Source organism: Salmo salar, chromosome ssa02, assembly GCF_905237065.1.
Source record: "Salmo salar chromosome ssa02, Ssal_v3.1, whole genome shotgun sequence".
Taxonomy (NCBI): domain Eukaryota; kingdom Metazoa; phylum Chordata; class Actinopteri; order Salmoniformes; family Salmonidae; genus Salmo; species Salmo salar.
In genome coordinates this window covers 81,114,566-81,138,550 of record NC_059443.1, presented here as the reverse complement: position 1 = coordinate 81,138,550, position 23,985 = coordinate 81,114,566, and the positions used below count along the sequence as shown (strand labels likewise).

At 43.6% G+C, this 23,985-nt stretch overlaps 1 pseudogene; it reads left to right on the top strand.

The window, feature by feature from the left end:
* The window catches only part of LOC106603759 (zinc finger protein 850-like), a 75,161-nt pseudogene that overhangs the window by 8,750 nt on the left and 42,426 nt on the right, over nucleotides 1-23,985 (top strand).

Below are 23,985 nucleotides of genomic sequence, written 5' to 3'. Positions count from 1 at the left end.
GAGGGGTGTGATTTGGATTAAACCTCAGCAAGGCAGTTTTATCATGTGGAGATTTCATTCTGGTCTCTCTTAAAATTAACACTGTCTTTTGCAGGAGGAAAACCAAACTTGGAGGAACCAAAGACGTCCAAACCAGCAAGACGACACCTCTGCTCCCATTGTGGAAAAAGTTTTAACCAGTTAGTTAGCTTGAAAAGACATGAGAGGGTACACAAAGGAGCGAAGCCACACCATTGCTCCCAGTGTGGAAAGAGTTTTAAGCGGTTAGACACCCTCAAAGCTCATGAGCGAATACACACAGGGGAGAAGCCATGCCATTGCGCCCAGTGTGGAAAGAGTTTTACCCAATTAGGAAGCCTGAAAGAACACATGAGATTACACACAGGGGAGAAGCCTTACCACTGCTCCCAGTGTGGAAAGAGTTTTAACCAGTCAGGAAGCCTGAAAGCTCATGAGCGAATACACACTGGGGAGAAGCCTTACCACTGCTCCCAGTGTGCAAAGCGTTTTATCCAATTAGGAAGCCTGAAAGAACACATGAGATTGCACACAGGGGAGAAGCCTTACCACTGCTCCCAGTGTGCTAAGCGTTTTACCCATTTAGGAAACCTGAAAGAACACATGAGGCTGCACACAGGGGAGAAACCTTACCACTGCTCCCAGTGTTCAACGCGTTTTGCCCATTTAGGAAACCTGAAAGCTCATGAGCGAATACACACAGGGGAGAAGCCTTACCACTGCCCCCACTGTGGAAAGCATTTTAACTATTCAGGAAAGCTGAAAGAACACATGAGACTGCACACAGGAGAGAAGCCTTACAAATGCTCAGACTGTGGGAAGACATATTACTCATCACAGTCACTTAAACATCATGTGCGAATCCACACAGGAGAGAATAATTACTTCTCCTAGTGTGTATATTGATATTGAACAACACATTGACTTAAAATTAATCAGATAACATACACAGTGCTCCCGTTGTCTTATATTGTTGACTGAGAATGCTTACTTGTTTATACCGTTGTACAAACTATACTCAGACATATATTTGTATGTTTTTATTAGAAAACATGAACTGAATATGGAGTATGTCCACTTTATCTCAGCTCACTAGTCACGATAAAAACACCCACGCGCTCCATAGCACGCGCTCCAGCAGGCTCCAGCAGGTATATATCACTGGTCATCCCCAAAGCCAACACCTCCTTTGACCGCCTTTCCTTCCAGTTCTCTGCTGCCAGTGACTGGAATGAATTGCAAAAATCGCTGAAGCTGGAGACTTACATTTCCCTCACTAACTTTAAACATCAGCTATCTGAGCAGCTAACCGATCTCTGCAGCTGTACATAGTCCATCTGTAAATAGCCCACCCAATCTACCTACCTTATCCCCATAGTGTTTTATTTACTTTGCTGCTCTTTTGCACACCAGTATCACTACTTACACACCTTCATCTGCTCATCATCATCTGCTCATCTATCCCTCCAGTGTTAATCTGCTAAATTGTTATTACTCTGCTACTATGGCCTATTTATTGCCTTACCTCCTCATGCCATTTGCACACACTGTATATAGGCTTTATTTTTTTCTATTGTGTTATTGACTGTACGCTTGTTTATTCCATGTGTAACTCTGTGTTGTTGTTTCTGTCGCACTGCTTTGCTTTATCTTGGCCAGGTCGCAGTTGTAAATGAGAACTTGTTCTCAACTAGCTTACCTGGTTAAATAAAAGTTAAATAAAATTTTAAAATGAATAAATAAACTGACATTTTGCCCACCCAATGAAAGGATCAGAGAATGAATCTAGTACTGAAAGCATAAGCTACAGCTAGCTAGCACTGCAGTGCATAAAATGTTGTGAGTAGTTGATTCAAAGAGAGAAAGATAATTGTTGAACAGTTTTGAACAAATTAATTTATTCCAAAATGAAGGAGAAGCAAGAGAGAGAGATTTTGTCATTTATTTTCAACTTTCAGTTTCACTTACTTAGCTAGCAAATGCAGCTAGCTAGTTTAGCATACTCAAACACCAGGCTCAAACAGAGGGATGCTAGCTGACTATGACTATCCAACACAACACTAGAAGTCTTCCAAGTCAAGGTAAGCTTTTGGTTTTACAAATGTATTGCCACCGGGGCCCGCCAATGTAAGTGCTAAACTGCTTACTGACTGTACACTGTAACGTTACTGCATGATTAATAGCAGCTTTACTAACACGTTAGTTCTATTAGCTATGTTGACTATGATGTTACTTTAGCTAATATGGTGACAACAATGTAGGATGTGTGTAGCAGTTATGATATGGTTTGGGTTGGAAAGTTTTTTTCTCCTGGTCACATACAGCTGATGTGTTGTGCATTGAAGTCCAGAAGCGAAGGGGAGAAGGTGAGAGGAGGAGAGAAGGAATACAACGTGGCTGTTATGAAAGTGAACTGTGTTTACGTGTGATCAGTGGTGTATTCGTTCTGCCGATTCTGATGACAAACGTTACTTAAACAGAAAAAAACGGGATAAACATACCTGAATTTGTCAAATCAAATCAAAGTTTATTTGTCACGTGCGCCGAATACAACAGGTGTAGACCTTACAGTGAAATGTTTACTTACAGGCTCTAACCAATAGTGCGATTAAAAAAAGGTATATATGTGTGTGTGTGTGTGTGTGTGTAGGTAAGTAAAACATTTGAAAATAAGAGTAGCAAGGCTATATACAGACACCAGTTAGTCAGGCTTATTGAGGTAGTATGTACATGTGAGTATGGTTAAAGTGACTATGCATATATGATGAACAGAGAGTAGCAGTAGCGTAAAAAGAGGGGTTGGCGGGTGGTGGGACACAATGCAGATAGCCCGGTTAGCCAATGTGAGGGAGCACAGGTTGGTCGGGCCAATTGAGGTAGTATGTACATGAATGTATAGTTAAAGTGACTATGCGTATAAGATAAACAGAGAGTAGCAGCAGCGTAAAAGAGGGGTTGGGGGGGCACACAATGCAAATAGTCCGGGTAACCATTTGGTTACCTGTTCAGGAGTCTTATGGTTTGGGGGTAAAAACTGTTGAGAAGCCTTTTTGTCCTAGACTTGGCACTCCGGTACCGCTTGCCATGCGGTAGTAGAGAGAACGGTCTTTGACAATTTTCAGGGCCTTCCTCTGACACCGCCTGGTGTAGAGGTCCTGGATGGCAGGCAGCTTTGCCCCAGTGATGTACTGGGCCGTACGCACTACCCTCTGTAGTGCCAAGCGGTCGGAGGCCGAGCAATTGCCGTACCAGGCAGTGATGCAACCGGTCAGGATGCTCTCGATGTTGCAGCTGTAGAACCCTTTGAGGATCTCAGGACCCATGCCAAAGCTTTTTAGTTTCCTGAGGGGGAATAGGTTTTGTCGTGCCCTCTTCACGACTGTCTTGGTGTGTTTGGACCATTCTAGTTTGTTGTTGATGTGGACACCAAGGAATTTGAAGCTCTCAACCTGCTCCACTACAGCCCCGTCGATGAGAATGGGGACGTGTTCGGTGCTCCTTTTCCTGTAGTCCACAAACATCTCCTTAGTCTTGGTTACGTTGAGGGATAGGTTGTTATTCTGGTCTCTGACCTCCTCCCTATAGGCTGTCTCGTCATTGTCGGTGATCAGGCCTACCACTGCTGTGTCATCAGCAAACTTAATGATGGTGTTGGAGTTGTGCCTGGCCATGCAGTCGTGGGTGAACAGGGAGTACAGGAGGGGACTGAGTACGCACCCCTGGGGAGCTCCAGTGTTGAGGATCAGCGTGGTAGACGTGTTTCTACCTACCCTCACCACCAGGGGGCGGCCCGTCAGGAAGTCCAGGATCCAGTTACAGAGAGAAGTGTTTAGTCCCAGGGTCCTTAGCTTAGTGATGAGCTTTGAGGGTACTATGGTGTTGAACACTGAGCTGTAGTAAATGAATAGCATTCTCACATAGGTGTTCCTTTTGTCCAGGTGGGAAAGGGCAGTGTGGAGTGCAATAGAAATTGCATCATCTGTGGATCTGTTTGGGCGGTATGGAAATTGGAGTGGGTCTAGGGTTTCTGGGATAATGGTGTTGATGTGAGCCATTACCAGCCTTTCAAAGCACTTCATGGCTACGGACGTGAGTGCTACGGGTCTCTAGTCATTTAGGCAGGTTTCCTTTGTGTTCTTGGGCACAGGGACTATGGTGGTCTGCTTGAAGCATGTTGGTATTACAGACTCAATCAGGGACATGTTGAAAATGTCAGTGAAGACACCTGCCAGTTGGTCAGCACATGCCCGGAGCACACGTCCTGGTAATCCATCTGGCCCCGCAGCCTTGTGAATGTTGACCTGTTAAAAGGTCTTACTCACGTCGGCTACGGATAGCGTGATCACACAGTCGTCCGGAATAGCTGATGCTCTCAAGCATGTCTCAGTGTTGCTTGCCTCGAAACGAGCATAGAATTGATTTAGCTCGCCTGGTAGGCTCGTGTCAGTGGGCAGCTCGAGGCTGGGCTTCCCTTTGTAGTCTGTAATAGTTTGCAAGCCCTGCCACATCCGACAAGCTTCGGAGCCGGTGTAGTATGATTCAATCTTAGCCCTGTTTTGACGCTTTACCTGTTTGATGGTTCGTCGCAGGGCATAGCGGGATTTCTTGTAAGCTTCCAGGTTAGAGTCCCGCACCTTGAAAGCGGCAGCTCTACCCTTTAGCTCAATGCAAATGTTGCCTGTAATCCATGGCTTCTGGTTGGGGTATGTATGTACGTACAGTCACTGTGGGGACGACGTCCTCAATGCACTTATTGATAAAGCCAGCGACTGATGTGGTGTATTCCTCAATGTCATTGGAAGAATCCCGGAACATGTTCCAGTCTGTGATAGCAAAACAGTCCTGTAGTTTAGCATCTGCTTCATCTGACCATTTATTTATAGACCGAGTCACTGGTGCTTCCTGCTTTAATTTTTGCCTGTAAGCAGGAATCAGCAGGATAGAGTTGTGGTTGGATTTACCAAATGGAGGGCGAGGGAGAGCTTTGTACGTGTTTCTGTGTGTGGAGTACAGGTGATCTAGAATTTTTTTCCCTCTGGTTGCACATTTAACATGTTGATAGAGATTTGGTAGAACTGATTTAAGTTTTCCTGCATTAAAGTCTCCGGCCACTAGGAGCGCCGCCTCTGGGTGAGTGGTTTCCTGTTTACTTATTTCCTTATACAGCTGGCTCAGTGCGGTCTTTGTGCCAGCATCTGTCTGTGGTGGTAAATAAACAGCCAGGAAAAGTATAGCTGAGAACTCTCTAGGCAAGTAGTGTGGCTTGCAATTTATCACAATATACTCTACTTCAGGCGAGCAAAATCTAGAGACTTCCTTAGATTTCGTGCACCAGCTGTTGTTTACAAATATGCACAGACCGACCCCCCCCGTCTTACCGGAGTGTGCTGTTCTACCCTGCCGGTGCATCGTGTATCCCGCTAGCTGAATATCCATGTCGTCATTCAGCCACGATTCCGTGAAACATAGGATATTACAGTTTTTGATGTCCTGTTGGTAGGATATTAGTGATCGTACCTCATCTAGTTTATTGTCCAATGATTGCACGTTGGCGAGTAATATTGACGGTAACGGCAGCTTTCCTAGTTGCCTTCTGCGGGTCCAGACAAGGCATACGGCTCTTCTTCCTCTGCGTCGCTTCCTTTTGCGAATAATTGGGATGTCTGCCCTGTGGGGTGTTTGGAGAATATCGTGTGAGTCCTGCTTGCTGCTGTTGTTGAAAAAATCTTTGTCTAATCCGAGGTGAGTGATCGCTGTCCTGATATCCAGAAGCTCTTTTCTTCCGTAAGATACGGTTACAGAAACATTATGTACAAAATAAGTTACAAATATCGCGAAAAAAACACATAATTGCACAATTGGTTAGGAGACCGTAAAACGGCGGCCATCTCCTCCGGCGCCATTTTAGACCTCGACCTGATGGTGGAAGAATACAACAAGTGTAGACCTTACAGTGAAATGTTTACTTACAAACCCTTAACTAACAGTACAGTTCAAGAAGAGTTAAGAAAATTTGAGCAAATGAACTAAAGTAAAAAATTATAAAAAGTAACACAATAAAATAACAATTACAAGGCTATATACAGGGGGTTCTGGTACCGAGTCAATGTGCGGGGGTACAGGTTAGTTGAGGTAATTTGTACATGTAGGTAGGGGTGAAGTGACATTTCATAGATAATAAACAGCGAGTAGCAGCAGTGTACAAAACAAATGGAGGTGGGGTCAATGTAATAGTCCAGTGGCCATTTGATTAATTGTTCAGCAGTCTTATGGCTTGGGGGGTAGAAGCTGCTAAGGAGCCTTTTGGTTCTAGACTTGGTGCTCTGGTACCGCTTGACGTGCGGGAGCAGAGAAAACAGTCTATGACTTGGGTGACTGGAGTATCTGACAATTTTTGGGGCTTTCTTTATATTGGTCCTGGATGGCAGGAAGCTTGGCCCCAGTGATGTACTGGGCCGTATGCACTACCCTCTGTAGTGCATTACGGTCAGATGCCGAGCAGTTGCCATACCAGGTGGTGATGCAACCGGTCAGGTTGCTGTCGATGGTGCAGCTGTAGAACTTTTTTAGGGTCTGGGGACCCATGCCAAATCTTTTCAGTCTCCTGAGGGGGAAAAGTTGTTGTCGTGCCCTCTTCATGACTGTCTTGGTGTGTTTGGACCATGATAATTAGTTGGTGACGTCTTCCCGACTGTCTGTCCATGTGTCACTGTCTGTCACCTAAAAAATGTATCTCGACCTGAATCTCTATTTCAGCTAGATGCAGGCGAGAGTGTGCAAGGCAGTATTGAATGTGTCAGTGTCTGTCCATGGGTCACTGTCTGTCACCTCAAATGTTTCTCTCAACCAGTGTGCACCTACATTCTAAACTTTCATTCATAGACTAGGTTGTAGCAATCTCGTGATGGGTATAGGGAAAATTCTAGTATCATGTAGTAGCCTAAACCTATTGCTGTTACATTGAACAGGGTGAATGGAATATGAATGACAGTCATCTAATATGCTGTGATAGAAATAAGGCCATGCTCATGAAAAAACAAATCGTCCTGCCTCATCTTAAACACCACTGTTTGGGTGGTGGATGATTCTTAGTACACATGGGAAACTGTTGAGCTGGAAAAACCCAGCAGCGTTGCAGTTCTTGACACAAACCGGCGCCTGGGACCTACTACCATACCCTGTTCAAAGGCTCTTAACTATTTTGTCTTCCCAATTCACCCTCTGAATGGCACACATACACAATCCATGTCTCATTTGTCTCAAAGCCTAAAATGCCTTATTTAACCTGTCTCCCCCCTTCATCTACACTGATTGAAGTGGATTTAACTAGTGATATCAATAAGAGATCATCGCTTCCAGGCCCAGCTAACACACCTGACTCCAATAATCACCTAATCAGGATCTTCAGTTTAGAATGCAGTTTGATTAATCAGCTGTGTTTGATAGGGATGGAGAAAAAGTGTGACACCAATCAGGCCCCCGAGGACTGGAGTTGCCCACCCCTGGTTTACAGGATGATTTGTATCTTAAAGAGCGTAGCTTTAAGGGAATAGTACCGTCACATTTGATTTGATCTAGCTAAAAACGAACAGAGCAAATGTGTATTAAAACACAACCTATTCATATAAGTATTTATTCAGCATCTACATATTCATATTAAGCTTCTACGTCTGTTTACAGGAAAGTATTCTTTGTAAGACGTAAGAGAAAATATATCAGTTTATTGTTAAATTATAATGACGCTCTTTCCAATACAAAAAGTGTAGTAACTATCGTTTCCAAACTGTGTTACCCACTCCAGTCATCAGATGACGATGTGCGTCTTTCATGTGATGCTTCTTGCGTGACGTACAATTTACTGGACGGGACGCTTCTTCAGGAACAACAACGCGGCTACTCTTTCAACCACCTCGGTAGCTTGCTAGCCAACATAAAACTGAAAGATTGACGCTTTAGACCATGTTAATGTACATTAGCTAATCCCACTGTTGGAAACGCAGTTCATTTTACGTATCAACTGGTTAACTTTAACCTAATTTGCTTGTTCAATTTGCAAACGTGTTAAATATTGATACTGAGGTTAGCACTAGGCTAGTCGCCAGTTCTAACATCCCCGACCATGAGCTCTCTAAACTACTCATCCCCTGCTAAAGAAGAAGAGGTCTGCTGTACGGAGAAAGAACCTCTGAGGCTGAACATTGTCGTGAAAGAAGAAGAGGATGTTATAGAGGAAACAGAGGAAGAACCTTTTAGAGAGGAAGAGGATGCTATCTCAGTAGAGGTGAAGAAGGAAGACGTTTTGAGAGTGAGAGTGAAAGAAGAAGAGACAGAATATCAGATTAACACCAGTGAGTACTGTCTTAAAAACAGTGGCACACACTATGCCGTTGTTGAACTAATGTGTGGTTTTAAGGAGCATTCTACTGAAGTTCTACACTTGAATATGTTGTTCAGTACTGTAGGAATTGTTAAATGTTCAATCTGCCATTGGTACATATATTGTGGGGTCTTTTAAATTAGATTTATTAAATTATCCATGTGGTCTACATTTAAAGTGCATCTCATCTAGTATAACAGGCTTTTATAATGCAATATTGGAGCATAATTTATACTTAAAATATCAAAGGGACGCAAAGGGCACCCATTTCATGGAACTACCCTTTAACATTTGCATTTTAGGCCCTGTTTAGAGAGATTAATGCCTCTTGTAAGACCCTATGATTTGAATAATAATCACTATCTGTTTGATGTTCTCATTCACACAGGAGAGAGACATGACTATTGTGGATCCTATGGGGAGCCTCAACAACATCCTGATGCTGACGAGACAGAGAGGAGTTTTTCCAGATCAGAAAACCAGAGGGTACAGCTTGGTCTGGTCTAGCATACAGCTTGCTCTATCGGGGTCTGGGCTGGGTTTCTGTAAAGCACTTTATGTCAACAGTGACATCAGCATCCATAATGATATGTGTCTGTGTCCCCTCTTTATGGTTACCAGGACAACGCTAGCCCTTCCGCCCTCCCGGAGTCCCTGTGTCGTGTCTCTCCCGGTAGCACCTTACTGCTGGGTATGAAGAGGTTGTCTGTGCTGCTGGTGGACTGCAGGAAAACAACGGGGCTGAATGGAACTGTGAGAGGAGGAGAAGAGAAGAAAGGATCAGATTTGACTCATCAAAGTAAGTGCTGTAGTTTAGTTTGAACAAATAAAATAGATCTGCCCACTGGTATCTGTTACCAGGACAACCAGCCGAGTTCTGTTAGTTGACATGAAGATAGACTGGTGGATATGGATGTTATGAATATCATAACACTGAAAAAGGATTCTGCCAATGAAAAGAGAGAAACCAATAGACCATATAAAACCTTTATGAAAGTTAGCTTTAGAGAGAAAGTTTCAAGATGATGCGATGTAAGGTGCATGTTTTACAAAAACTTTTCCTGAAAACTTTATCGATGTTACATTGCCTGTCCCAGTCAACCCCCTATCTTTACAAGACTCTAGAAGAGGCAAACAAAACTCAAGACACTTCAATGTGGTCTGCATTGCTTCATTAACATCTGAGCTACAGAACAGGCAAATATATATTTTAAAACAAGCCTCTTTTTTTGTCTTGGCCTCCGTCTCTGTGATGGACAAAATTAATTTAATTTCTTACTTTAACAGGTCAAATAAAGCCTGAACTCCGACATATAGAACATGGTTTCATTTGGAAATGACTAACTTTATTGATTTCATGTGTAACTGACGTCAGTGTGCTGCTAACAGTTTAGTTTCCTCCACTGTCCCCATACTGGACTCAAACTAGTGATCCTCTGCTTCTCAACACACGTGACCGCTCTCCTTGACAATTAACTATATTCAGAGATCTTGGCATCGTTCAAAGGCATCTCTGTTCAAGAGATCTGTAATGCAGCATGTTGTGGTGATGTACCTTCATGAGGTTCTACTGACTGGACATCACTACACATACGGTGAGTAGAGTGGGGACCTCTGAGGGATGATCCTGTCTAAACTTGGCATCGGAGAGTATATGAGCTCTATGGCAGACCTCTGAGGGATAAATCCTGTCTAGACTTGGCATCGGAGAGTACAGTGCCTCAAGAAAGTATTCAGACCACTTGACCTTTTCCGCATTTTGTTGGGTTACAGCCTTATTCTAAAAACACAATACCCCATAATGATAAAGCAAAAACATTTGTGTTTGATATTTTTGCTAATTTATCAAAAACTGAACTGTTCAAGCAGCAGGCTCTGCTCAGGTTTTCATCAAAGATCTCTCTTAAAGGAGGACTGTAGCATCTAATGATGAAACATTATGGAGTCTTAAAGGAGGACTGGGATGGAAGGAAAGGGGATGTCTAGTCAGTCACAACTGAATCCATTCACCCTAAATGTGTCTTCCGCATTGAACCCAACCCCTCTGAATCAGAGAGGTGCGGGGGCTGCCTTTATCGATGTCCACATTATCGGTGCCAGGGGAGCAGTTGTTGGGGGTTAACTGCCTTGCTCAAGAGCAGAACGGCAGCTTTTTTCAACCTTGTGGGCGTGTGGATTCGAACCAGCGACTTCTCGGTTACTGGCCCAACATTCTTAACCTCTAGTCTACAAATGTCCAACTTCAATTCATTATTTCTCAATGATGCTTTAAAGGAGAAGTTTACCCAAAATCCAGAAACTCCTAAGTGATTCCATACATTGAAATTAGTCCAGTGGAGTTTGCCCTCTCCCCCTCTCTCTCCCTGTAGTGTTGTACTGAAACAGCTGCAAGAACGTGTACGTGACTCGTGACGTTGCTGGATGCGGGCCTCGCTCTGCTGCTTTGCCAGTTAATTAGTTATTTTATTACAGCTATGGCCATTGGCTTTAACCTGGAATTGTTTATTTATGTCTGAGAAAAAAACACTTTTCAACCCATAAAATGTATATAAATGTGATGTCATAGTGAATTCATGACATGTGAATGAACAGGCCTTTTCACACCTCATAACATGGCTTTGGCTTCGGAAAGTATTCAGACCCCTTGACTTTTCCATATTTTGTTACGTTACAGCCTGATTCAATCTACACACAATACCCCTTAACGACAAAGCGAAAACAGGTTTTTAGACATTTTTGCAAATGTATAAAAAAAATATATCTTATTTACATAAGTATTCAAACCTTTTGCTATGAGACTCGGAATGGAGCTCAGGTGCATCCTGTTTCCATTGATCATCTTTGAGATGTTTCTACAACTTGATTGGAATCCACCTGTGGTAAATTCAATTGATTGGACATGATTTGGAAAGGCACACACCTGTCTATATAAGGTCCCACAGTTGACAGTGTATGTCAGAGCAAAAACTAAGCCCTGAGGTCGAAGGCGTTGTCCTTGAGAGAGGATTGTGTGACAGCACAGATCGGGGGAAGTGTAACTTAACATTTCTGCAGCATTGAAGGTCCCAAAAAAACACAAGGTCCTTGATCATTCTTAAAAGGAAGTATTTTGGAACCGTCAAGACTCTTCCAAAAGCTGGCTGCCTGGCCAAACTGAACAATCGGTGAAGGGCCTTGGTTAGGGAGGTGACCAAGAACCTGATGGTTCTGTGGGGATATTTTTCAGCAGCAGGGACTGGGAGACTAGTCAGGATTGAGGGAAGGATGAATATAGCAAGGTACAGAGAGATCCTTGATTAAAACCTGCTCCAAAGCACTCAGAACCTCAGACTGGGGCAAAGGTTCACCTTCCAATGGGACAATGACCCTAAGCGCACAGCCAAGACAATGCAGAAGTGGCTTCGGGACAAGTCTTGGAATGTCTGAGTGGCCCAACCAGAGCCCGGACTTGAACCTGGTCGAACATCTCTGGAGACACCTGAAAATAGCTGTGCAGCAATGCTCACCATCCATCCTGACAGAGCTTGAGAGGATCTGCAGAGAATGAGAGAAACTCCCCAAATACAGGTGTGCCAAGCTTGTAGCCAAAGGTGTTTCAACAAAGTACTGAGTAAAGGGTCTGAATGCTTGTGTAAATTTTGATATTTCAGTTTTTTAATACATTTGTAAAATAAACTAAATTCCTGTTTTTACTTTGTCATTATGGGGTATAGTTTGTACATTTTAATGAGATAAAAATAAAATTTAATCAGTTTTAGAAAACAGTCAAGGGGTCTGAATATTTCCCGAAGGCACTGCGTGTATACAGTTGAAGTCGGAAGTTTACATACACTTAGGTTGGAGTCATTAAAACTCATTTTTCAACCACTCCACAAATTTCTTGTTAACCAGCTATAGTTTTGGCAAGTCGGTTAGGACTTCTACTTTGTGCATGACACAAGTAATTTTTCCAACAGTTGTTTACAGAAGTTTACATACTCTTCAGACAGCTTGGAAAATTCCAGAAAATGATGTCATGGCTTTAGAAGCTTCTGATAGGCTAATTGACATTTGTGTCAATTGGAGGTGTACCTGTGGATGTATTTCAAGGCCTACCTTCAAACTTGACACAAGGAGAAAATCAAAAGAAATTAGCCAAAAGAATTGTACACCTCCACAAGTCTGGTTCATCCTTGGGAGCAATTTCCAAACGCCTGAAGGTACCATGTTCATCTGTACAAACAATAGTACGCAAGTATAAACACCATGGGACCACGCAGCTGTCATATCGCTCTGGAAGGAGACACGTTTTCTGTCTCCTAGAGATAAACGTACTTTGGTGCGAAAAGTGCAAATCAATCCCAGAACAACAGCAAAGGACCTTGTGAAGATGCTGGAGGAAACGGGTACAAAAGTATCTATATCCACAGCAAAACGAGTCCTATATCGACATAACCTGAAAGGCCGCTCAGCAAGGAAGAAGCCACTGCTCCAAAACCGCCATAAAAAAAGCCAGACTCCGGTTTGCAACTGCACATGGGGACAAAGATTGTACTTTATTGAGAAAAGGACAACAAAGTCAAGGTATTGGAGTGGCCATCACAAAGCCCTGACCTCAATCCCATAGACAATTTGTGGGCAGAACTGAAAAAGCATGTGCGAGCAAGGAGGCCTGCAAACCTGACTCAGTTACACCAGCTCTGTCAGGAGGAATGGGCCAAAATTCACCCGAGTTGGGTGAGAACGTGGTCCATTTCGTTGAGGTGATGTGATATGACAAAGTCTCACTTCTCATGAGAACGCCGTCCACGTAGATTATTGTCCCCCTAGAGGCTGCGTGTTGGTCACGAGGGTCGACGGTCATGGTCCAGAAACCGTTCGCCACGTTGACAGTGGAGAAGTACTTGCCTTTTGCCACCTTGGCAACTCTTGGTCGAGCTGTGTCATTGGCCAACGAGACAACAGAACCAGTTTGTTGAGTTGTCTATAGTCAACGGTAAGACGCCATTTACCCGTTGGTTTCAGAACAGGCCACACGGGAGCGCTGTACGTACGGTTACATTCCCTGATTATCCGTTTAGCTAATAAGGAATCGATAATCTTTTGTACTGCTGCGTATGCTGCGAGCGGGATTTTGTATTGTCTCACAAACGTAGGAGTTGCTCCGGGTGGCATAGGAATACGCACCACATGGATACCCATAACCCCCTCAATCCAGCGAGTCTGTTGACCAGATCTCACTGTGTTTGTTAAACAATTCTCTCAACTGATGGTGTTCCGTGTCATTGACAAGAGCATCATCCTCCGACAGTAGTTGTATTACCTGTGCATGGAAACCATGATATGGTTCGGCGACATTGTACAGGTCTTCATCGGGTGGTGACGGCATGTCACTGTTGGGAGAGTCATGGGTTGTTACCTCACGAGTGTACTTCACATGCAGGAGGAGACACGATATCCTCCTCCGTGACGATGGCGTATATTAACAGTTTGCTGTCACAATCGACATCCAGCCTGAACGTTGATGTGTCGTCAATTGGCAATACGGGAGTTATTGCAATTGCTTTTGACGGACAAGTAAATGGCGTACCTCCCTCGCCATCTAGGTCAGGGAGGACGGAAGAGGCCCAATCACGGGAACAACCAGTTCAAAATCATGGAAGGAGTAATCGATCAATGTTCCTAGCTGAGTGTGCCGAGGAATGGAAATATCCGCTAGAGTCAGATTTTGTAGCAGGAGGTAAGTGGATCTAACGGTTAGTTCCACCAGCGGGTTGCCATTGATAGTTAGCCCCAACTCGAATAGTTGCGGAGAGGGTTGGAAGAACACAGTGGTGCCTTCCATCCGGTATCCGGCCGCCAGGTTCAGTCTTACAGAAACCTCTGTGGTTCTTGCCGGAATCATCATGCCGGACTTAGTTATTACCTTGCAAGCTTCAGGAATAGTCTACCCGGATGCCATTCGCACCGGGTCGAAAGACGAGGCATGTTTGTTTGGCTGCGCCAAAGACCCAAGAACTTGGTGTATGGTATCGAGTTTAACACCCAATCTTACCAAAATGTCCGCTCCCACATAGACTGTATGTGGGAGGTCCGCGACAACCAGTAGGTAGTGAGATACTTCCTTGGTTCCAATGAGGATCGATAGCGCACACACCCCTATTGCGGTGAGCGTCGTCTGGGAAGTCGTTCCCGGTGGAAATCTAAATGTTTTCGGCACAAGGGGATGGCAGTTAGCCGTTTTTGAAATTTCGCTGAACATTTCCAAGCTGATTGCGGATTTTTCTGACGAGGTTGCCAGTCTGGCATCCTCAACCATAGTGCCGTTTAGGCACACGCCCCCTATCAGAGGAGGTCGGTAAGTGTCGACTGGTGAATCACCCAAGCCACACAGGAAAACCTCATGTTCGGTTAAGTTCCGAGTTGAACTCACCTTGTCATTTGTCACCAATGGTGTACTCATGACCAAGTTCACCGGGTTTGCAAGAATGCGGTGAAGTCAACGGAGTTGACATAGATATTTGTGACCAGATTTGGTTGGTTTTCCAATCCTTTAATGGTACCAAACAGTCAATTAAATCTATTCCAATAAGCATCCGTTCGATGTCGATGGTAGTCACGTACACGGGGTGTGTCAGTGACACGCTTTCGAAGTTGAATTTAAGTAGGAGACGCTTGGTTAGTGGCGAGGTAGCTTCGGTTAAACCCCTAAGCTTCGTGTCGCAACGTTCTGTTTTCAACCGACGTTTTGTTGGGTCCACTGCCCCTTTTAGTTCATCCAGCAAGGTTTCGGATATGAGTGAAATTGTCAAACCTGAATCTATCAGAGTGTGACAGGTCAAACAGTCCTCCAGGACTGTTCTAAGGTATGGCCTGTTCGAGTTGGTTTTTCTCATCATATCCCCAACAAAAATGGAGTGGGTTGGGAGTACCGAGCGGTTTGTAATCTGTGTCGCTTTCCAAGACGGATAACTCACCTATGTGACCCAGTGGGTCCTCTATCGGAATGGGAGAGGAATCATCTGTTGCAAAGCTTGGGGACGTTCATCATAGCTATTGTTACTGCTGTGGTTGTCGGTGTGGTGGTTACTTGGTTGCCACCCCCTTTGATCGTCATCTTTTACCGCACCTGTCCCTGATGCTGCACCTTCTAATTGGAGTGATGGTTCCCGCCTAAGCTCGGAAGTTGAGGTGTCCGGGCTCTTAGCCCGGCTTGCTTTTGATGCTTCAAAAGCGGTGCTTGCAAGCTCTCGGAGCGTCCAGATTGGCAACCCAACGTGGGCAGTAGGGCCCAAGTAGTTGAAGTTGGGAGACATGTTTGACAGAAACAGTTGTTTGAATGGTAATAGGTCTTCCATTCCTGTTTCAGTGAGCATGCCAAAGTAAGCTGAACGAAGCCCGGTGATAGTAGGCTTGTGGGTGTTCATTTCGAGCTTGTCTGATATTGTTAGCCAACGAGCTGTCGTGTTTGCGAGTCGCAGAACCACTGAATTCTATTTTCAAAACCGTGGCAAGTTTAGAGTAGTTGTTTTGCACATGTTGCTCTTGTAGACGGATGAACCTTGTCACGTGTCTATTGGACGTTCGCTTCAATAGGTAGAGCCTGTCGGGAATTCGGAGCGTTTGGGTAGCCATCCAAGGCGTCCTCTGTCTGCTAAGAATGTCTGTGTCGTTTGGCTTTCCTGGAACGGGGTCAAAGAGGCGGAAGTTTTTGACGATTTTGTCAAGGCGATCCCCGCCGAGTGCGCAGGGAGCATCTGCTCCCTCCCATTGGGAATTGTGGGCCGAAAGGCCAAGAGGAAAAGTCAAGCTGTGGTTGTGTTGGTGATGAGGCCCCTTGTCACTGTGGGCCGAATGTCCAAGAGAAAGAGGCTGAAATCTCCTGTCGTCTACATTCCCTCGTTCTCTGAGCTTCGGATGTGAGCTAGGTTGCTTGGTTTGGTTGTCCCGCAATAGTGCGTGACTGTTCTGGAGTTCCTCCAGATGATACCTAAGGGTGGTGTTCTGCTTCATCGCAGATTCCACCTGGGAGTTGAGGGTGTTTTATTTTAGACACATAGGTGTCGCCCTTGCTCCGGTCGGCCTCATACTTATCTGTCATGGTTTGCAGGGAGAGGTCTCAAGTGTGGAGTGAGAGATCCAGTGATGCGATGTCATCCTTTTTGTTTAGAGGTCACATTTTCCAACTTTCTCACCTGGTCTTTCTCATCCTTCATTAAATCAGCGACTTCAATGAGTTCTGCTGTTTTGTCCAACTTGGTCATTGTGTTCATTAACTGATTGTCTTTGGTCTGCAGCTTTTGGAATTTAATGTATGTATTAAATTGAATGAGACAATGATATCCAATCAGTTGAGACTGGTTTGATATCCTACAGTGTAACCTGAATTATTTCATGAAAAATGACTGCCGATTCTTTGCCAGAGATTACTGATAGCGCAAGCAGAGATCTCAGTATTCCCGCCCGGCGTGGGAATTCACTATGAAACAAAGGGGAAAACAAAAATGTCGGCTCCCCTTTGTGAGCTTAGCATCTGGCACAATGCGGCAAAGTGGAGACCCCACGCAAGGGAAGTTCCCTCCAACAAGGGAACGGGTTTACTAGGTGACGTCTCACGTTCAACCCTTAAACTCTTCACATTACCAAACGCGAGAGGTTGAGCGATAATGACTTTGCTTCGGTAAAACGAATATATCTAATAAAATTTCCGTAATGGCTGGCTGATATGTCCTCTGCTCTCGGAATTGCTTATGACCGAGTCAGATCGCTCCTGAAAGCCATCGACAGAAATAACACTACGTTGGGCCCAACTAGTATTATTCTTAGAATGCCTGCATCGGCTGGTACGTATGCCCTAGCTCATAGCATTCAGTAGACCCCCCTCTACACACTGGCTTTCGTCAGATATACCACGGGGGTGGTTCTCTCCCGACCAGTATCTGGGTGAAATGGAACGTCACACACACGCCTCTCTCCCTCACTAGTCCTGCCTATAGCTATTAATGGTATATATGTATCTCGCTACACAATTGGTATAGAATTAACCCAAAAGTGCGGCCTAGTTTTATCTTAAATGCCTCACATGGGGCGCCAATATGTCGTGATGTTGTATTAGTTAATGTGACGACTGCTGCTCATCAAATGATTAACGGTCTATAATTGCACAATTAAATAAATCAGGCAATTATTAACTTATTAACCTGGGGCACCATGGGAAAATTTGTTTTTTTGAGTTTCTGTTTCCCAAATTAACTCAAAGAATATTAGAATATCGATTTTACAACAGTCGCTAATTAATCAATTTCCTCTACAGTCTCATTCTGAACGTCGCATAATCCAGGAATCTGCACAAACCCAAGTCCCACCAATGAGTTCGTACCACAGCAATTTTAGTTTATTATTTATTTACTAGAAAGCTAAAATTATGATAAGATACAGTCTTGGCTATTGGCGCGTCTTACCCAAAATGGGGATTTAAAAAGAGAGAGAAAAAGAGAAAGTACACGAGAGAAATATACATTTGGGTGCATTTGTCAGCTATGCTTATTTTAACCCTAAACTTGCCCCGAACTACCACTCTTATGGGTCAGAATATAATGATGTAATTATGTGTTGAAGGTCTCCGCTGTGGGTCTCTGTGGACCGTTTCGTCTTCTTGGATGGCGCACTTCTTTGGGTTGTCCGCACGATGTCAGTGTCCTTTTTGCTTAGTGGTCTGATTCCTCACCCTTGTTCTGAAAGGGTTCTTCTGAGGACAGCCAACCCTGTAGCTCAGGGCTCACAGCGTAGGAATGAAAACAGTGTAGATATCACGATTCGATGGGGGCTGGAGACCGGGTGGTCTGGCTTGAATTCACCCACTTAGACACAGCTATTCATCCGTAGCATGGGTAGAAAAGGATTCCTTTGTCTTCAACCTCATGTTGCGTTTTGGGTTCGTTGACTACTCAGACCTTTGCTGCAGCTCGTTTCACTTAGTCTGATGTGTTAATTCTTAACTCGCATGTCTTATACCCTCGGGTCAGAAGTGGGCGTCTTTAGGGCAATTCTCTGGGCGTACCAAGTTAAGAGGCTGGAGGTCTAGATTTAACTCAAATCCAATTTTAGACAACTAACTTCACATTTCATCTTTACCAAAACATTCTCTTTGATTTGGACATTTTCCACACAACGTACAATGTATAAACATCAAGCATATACTAGGAAAACTCTTAAAGTTACAATGTTTTCATAATAACGTTGTCCTTTAACCTTTAATAACAAAATTACATTCATTTTCATATTCCATCTATCGTCATTACCACCATTGTGGCTGACGGAAACCATTGTTCCAAAGTCCATTTATTGCATGTATAATGTTCTGAGGCCGGTTTTCCATAGTGAGAAGACAAAGGAATTTTGTCTGTTGCCTAAGATTTACAATGGGCGTGAGGGGTCATAAAACTTCCACATCTTCATACCCCTAGATCTCTCCTCCTCTGTTGGGGGTAGGGTTGTGGTCTCCTGTAACCTGACCTGATCAGGACAGTCGTGACACCTCATACAAGGCGGCATTATCATGTAGAGGTTTCAAGCAGGTCTCTCTTTAAATAAACACTGTCTTTGGCAGGAGGAAAACCAAACTTCGAGGAACCAAAGATGTCCAAACCAGCAAGACGACACCTCTGCTCCCAGTGTGGAAAGAGTTTTAACCAGTTAGGAAGCCTGAAAGCTCACGAGCGAATACACACAGGGGAGAAGCCTTACCACTGCTCCCAGTGTGGAACTAGGTTTACCAGATTAGGAAGCCTGAAAAGACATGAGAAGATACACACAGGAGGGAAGCCACACCATTGCGCCCAGTGTGGAAAGAGTTTTAACAAGTTAGGAAACTTGAAATCTCATGAGCGAATACACACAGGGGAGAAGCCTTACCACTGCTCCCATTGTGGAAATAGTTTTAGAGAGTCAGGAATCCTGAATGCCCATAAGCGAATACACACAGGGGAGAAGCCTTACCACTGCTCCCATTGTGGAAAGAGTTTTAGAGAGTCAGGAAACCTGAATGCTCATAAGCGAATACACACAGGGGAGAAGCCTTACCACTGCTCCCATTGTGGAAAGAGTTTTAGAGAGTCAGGAAGCCTGAATGCTCATAAGCGAATACACACAGGGGAGAAGCCTTACCGCTGCTCCCACTGCGGAAAGCGTTTTAACCATTCAGGAAAGCTGAAAGAACACATGAGACTGCACACAGGGGAGAACCCTTGCAAATGCTCAGACTGTGGGAAGACGTATTACTCATCACGGTCACTTAAACGTCATGTGAGAATCCACACGGGAGAATAATTACTTCTCCTAGTGTGTAAATTGATATTTAACATCATATTGACTTAAAATTCATCAGAGAACATACACGGTGCTCTCATTGTCTTGTATTGTTGACTGAGAATGTGTTTACTTGTTTATACCATATGAAATTAAATGGTGCAAAGTGTTCTTAAACATATATTTGTATGTTTTTATTAGAAAACATGAAGTGAATATGGAGTATGTCAGTTTGAATATAGAGTAGATCAGATTCCAATGGTCCTTTTTTAAACTCTGACTGTGTGTGTGTTTATCTGGGTGTCATTCCTCCAGCACTACAGATAATCAAGTTATATTTGGATGTGATGCATTTGCTCCATTGTTTACATTTTCATTGTTGGCCCACTGATGATTTACTGAAATGAAAATGTTCACAGACTCTGTAATGGAAAATGGTAATTGTAAACTAAGCAAAAAAGAAACGTCCTCTCACTGGCAACTGTGTTTATTTTCAATACATTTAACATGTGTAAATATTTGTATGAACATAAGATTCAACAAATGAGACAAACTGAACAAGTTACACAGACTTGTGACTAACAGAAATTGAATAATGTGTCCCTGAACAAAGGGGGGTCAAAATCAAAAGTAGCATTCAGTATCTGGTGTGTCCACCAGCTGCATTAAGTACTGCAGTGCATCATCTCCTCATGGACTGCACCAGATTTGCCAGTACTTGCTGTGAGATGTTACCCCACTCTTCCACCAAGGCACCTGCAAGTTCCCGTACATTTCTGGGGGGGAATGGCCCTAGCCCTCACCCTCCGATCCAGAAGGTCCCAGACGTGCTCAATAGGATTGAGATCCGGGCTCTTCGCTGGCCATGGCAGAACACTGACATTCCTGTCTTGCAGGAAATCACGGAAGGAGCAGTATGGCTGGTGGCATTGTCATGCTGGAGGGTCATGTCAGGATGAGCCTGCAGGAAGGGTACCACATGAGGGAGGAGGATGTCTTCCCTGTAATGCACAGTGTTGAGATTGCCTGCAATGCCAACAAACTCAGTCCAATGATGCTGTGACACATCATGATGATGATGGACCATCAGACCATGATGGACCTTCCACTTCCAAATCGATCCAGTGTACAGGCCTCGGTGTAAAGCTCATTCCTTCGATGATAAACGTGAATCTGACCATCGCCCCTGGTGAGACAAAACTGCAACTCGTCAGTGAGAGCACTTTTTGACAGTCCTGTTCTGGTCTAGCAACGAAGGGTTCATTCCCATAGGCGACATTGTTGATGGTGATGTCTGGTGAGGACCTGCCTTACAACAGGCCTACAAGCCCTCAGTCCAGCCTCTCTCAGCCTATTCCGGACAGTCTGAGCACTGATGGAGGGATTGTCCATTCCTGGTGTAACTCAGGCAGTTGTTGTTGCCATCCTGTACCTGTCCCGCAGGTGTGATGTTCGGATGTACCGATCCTGTGCAGGTGTTGTTACATGTGGTCTGCCACTGCGAGGACGATCAGCTGTCCTTCCTGTCTCACTGTAGTGCTGTCTTAGGGGTCTCACAGTATGGACATTGCAATTTATTTCCTTGGCAACATCTGCAGTCCTCATGCCTCCTTGCAGCATGCCTAAGGCATGTTCCCGCAGATGAGCAGGGACCCTGGGCATCTTTCTTTTGGTGTTTTTCCAGAGTCACTAGAAAGGCCTCTTTAGTATCCTAAGTTTTCATAACTGTAACCTTAATTGCCTATCGTCTGTAAGCTGTTTGTGTCTTAACGACCGTTCCACAGATGCATGTTCATTAATTGTTTATGGTTCATTGAACAAGCATGGGAAACAGTGTTTAAACAATAAAGATCTGTGAAGCTATTTGGATTTTTATGAATTGTCTTTGAGAGACAGGGTCCTGAAAAAGGGACGTTTCTTTTTTTGCTGAGTTTGTGTCCACATAACCCAGTATGTGACTAACCTTGTGAAACTGTCCTATTATAATCTCCTGTTTTTGGGAGTATCATCCTGTGTTGCTAACCAGCTGCACCTGCGTCCTTGTATGAATAAAGTCCCGCCCAGGAACAGGAAACTATAAAGATATGTGCTCATCACCCAATGCTTCGGAATTCAGACTGTCTACGCTGCGATGAGTAACTGTTATTCTCTCTGAGCTAAAAAATAAAGAATTTTGGTTTGACTTGGACTCCAGCAGATCCTTATTTTATAATATCCACCACAACTAGCCCACGGATTGTGGTATTATTATTGTCTCAATGAAGAGTTTCTTGTTTGACTTTCCTGGGGGAATTTACAAGCCTCAAACTGGTTAAATAAACGTTTCCACGTCATTTCAACAGAACACAAAACATTTTCATAGACTTGCAACCTAAATCCAATGACAGGTGACATTTTGTGTTGAATTCACTTTAGTTGACGACTCAAAGAAATGTAAATAGAAACTAGATGTTGAACTGACGTCTCTGCCTGTGTCTGTGCTTAGTTTCCATGCAATTTGCGACAGATTTTCATGTGAATATTCTAAAATCTGCATTAAACAATATATGCATTTTTCCACCAGAAATGTTTCTATCAGACAGACTTACTGCTGGTAAAAGGCTTTAAGTGACCCAAAAAATATTTTGCTGTTAAATTCCCAAAATGCAAGTTAAATGGGTTTCCATCACATTTTCAACTCTACTAATGGTTTTATAAACGTTGAGTTATATAGAAAACGTCCTCTTGTCCTGTGCACTGTAGCCAGCAGCTCACATTACAGTGCTGGTAGGCTACCTACATAATGAGATTATTATGGATAAGAGCCATATTATTTTATTGTCAAATGGCAACCAAGCATCAATCATCATGTCAACAGAATAAGACCATCACTATGTATTGGAAAGGAGCGTCAAGCTCATCACGTTCATCATGTATTTAATCTGTAGCCTAATAAACTACATGGGTTCCCATGTCGTAGTGGGAGGACCACACAATATATCGTCACGTGACTCCAAGTTAACTAAGATGTGATGGTTATATAAATATTTGCTCATAAAGGAGTTTCCACCGCCAATTCTCACTTATACATGTTTACTGACACAAAATAACCCCACCATGTAAAAGGAACTAACAAATTGTCTGTCTGCATTTATAAAATTGGAAAGGCATATCCTGTTTCCATCAGCCTGGTCATTACTTTTGAAATGGTTGGATCAATATCCACCTTCATGATATGGATGAAGCCTGATTTGGAATGTCTGAATAGTTCTATATGATGTCATAATACACCCCTCTGATAATCAAGTGATATTTGGAATGTTTGAGTAGTTTTGATGTCATAATACTCCCCTCTAATCAGGTGATATTTGGAATGTCTGAGTAGTTCTATCTGATGTCATAATACACCCTTCTGATAGTGATCCATTTGCTCCATTCTTTCCATTTCAGTTGGTTTCCCACTCTGATAATTTATATCTGACAGAGGGGCTTTAAAGGAATAGTATGGTGACATCTTAGTGGGGCTTGAAATAAATAGGATTATTAATCATAAACTCCTATAGCAACAATACACTGCAGCTTTGACATCAAGAAGAGAATGGGCTGATGGGGGGTGGTGCTACTCTATATGTAAGGCTGTCCAATATGAATGTTCAATACACACAATAGGTTACATTTACATTACATTTAAGTCATTTAGCAGACGCTCTTATCCAGAGCGACTTACAAATTGGTGCATTCACCTTATGATATCCAGTGGAACAACCACTTTACAATAGTGCATCTAAATCTTTTACGGGGGGGGTTAGAAGGATTACTTTATCCTATCCTAGGTATTCCTTTTTTGTTGATCACTAGCCAGTTAGCTAGCTGCTACAGTCCAATATGAATGTTCAATACACACAAGAGGTTGATCAGTAGTCAGTTAGCTAGCTGTTACAGTCCAGTATGAATGTTTAATACACACAATATGTTGATCGGTTGCCAGTTAGCTTGCTGCTACGTTTTTAGCAACACAGCTAGCTTACTAACACAGCTAGCTTGCTAACACAGCTAGCTCGCTAACACAGCTAGCTTGCTAAGTCAAAATGCCCTCCAGGCCTGGTGGTGGCAGCAGTGCACTACATCCACTGTTGACCAGAGCTTCGTGAGGGGAAAATAATTAGGCTATATATATAGCTTGATTTTGGAGCCAGCAGCAAGCCACTCTACATCCCACAGCTGGCTTGCTTCTGAAGCTAAGCAGGGTTGGTCCTGGTTGGTTATGCAAACATTTGTTTATTAGATTATATTTATCATTAGGACTACTGTTTTATTTCTAAATG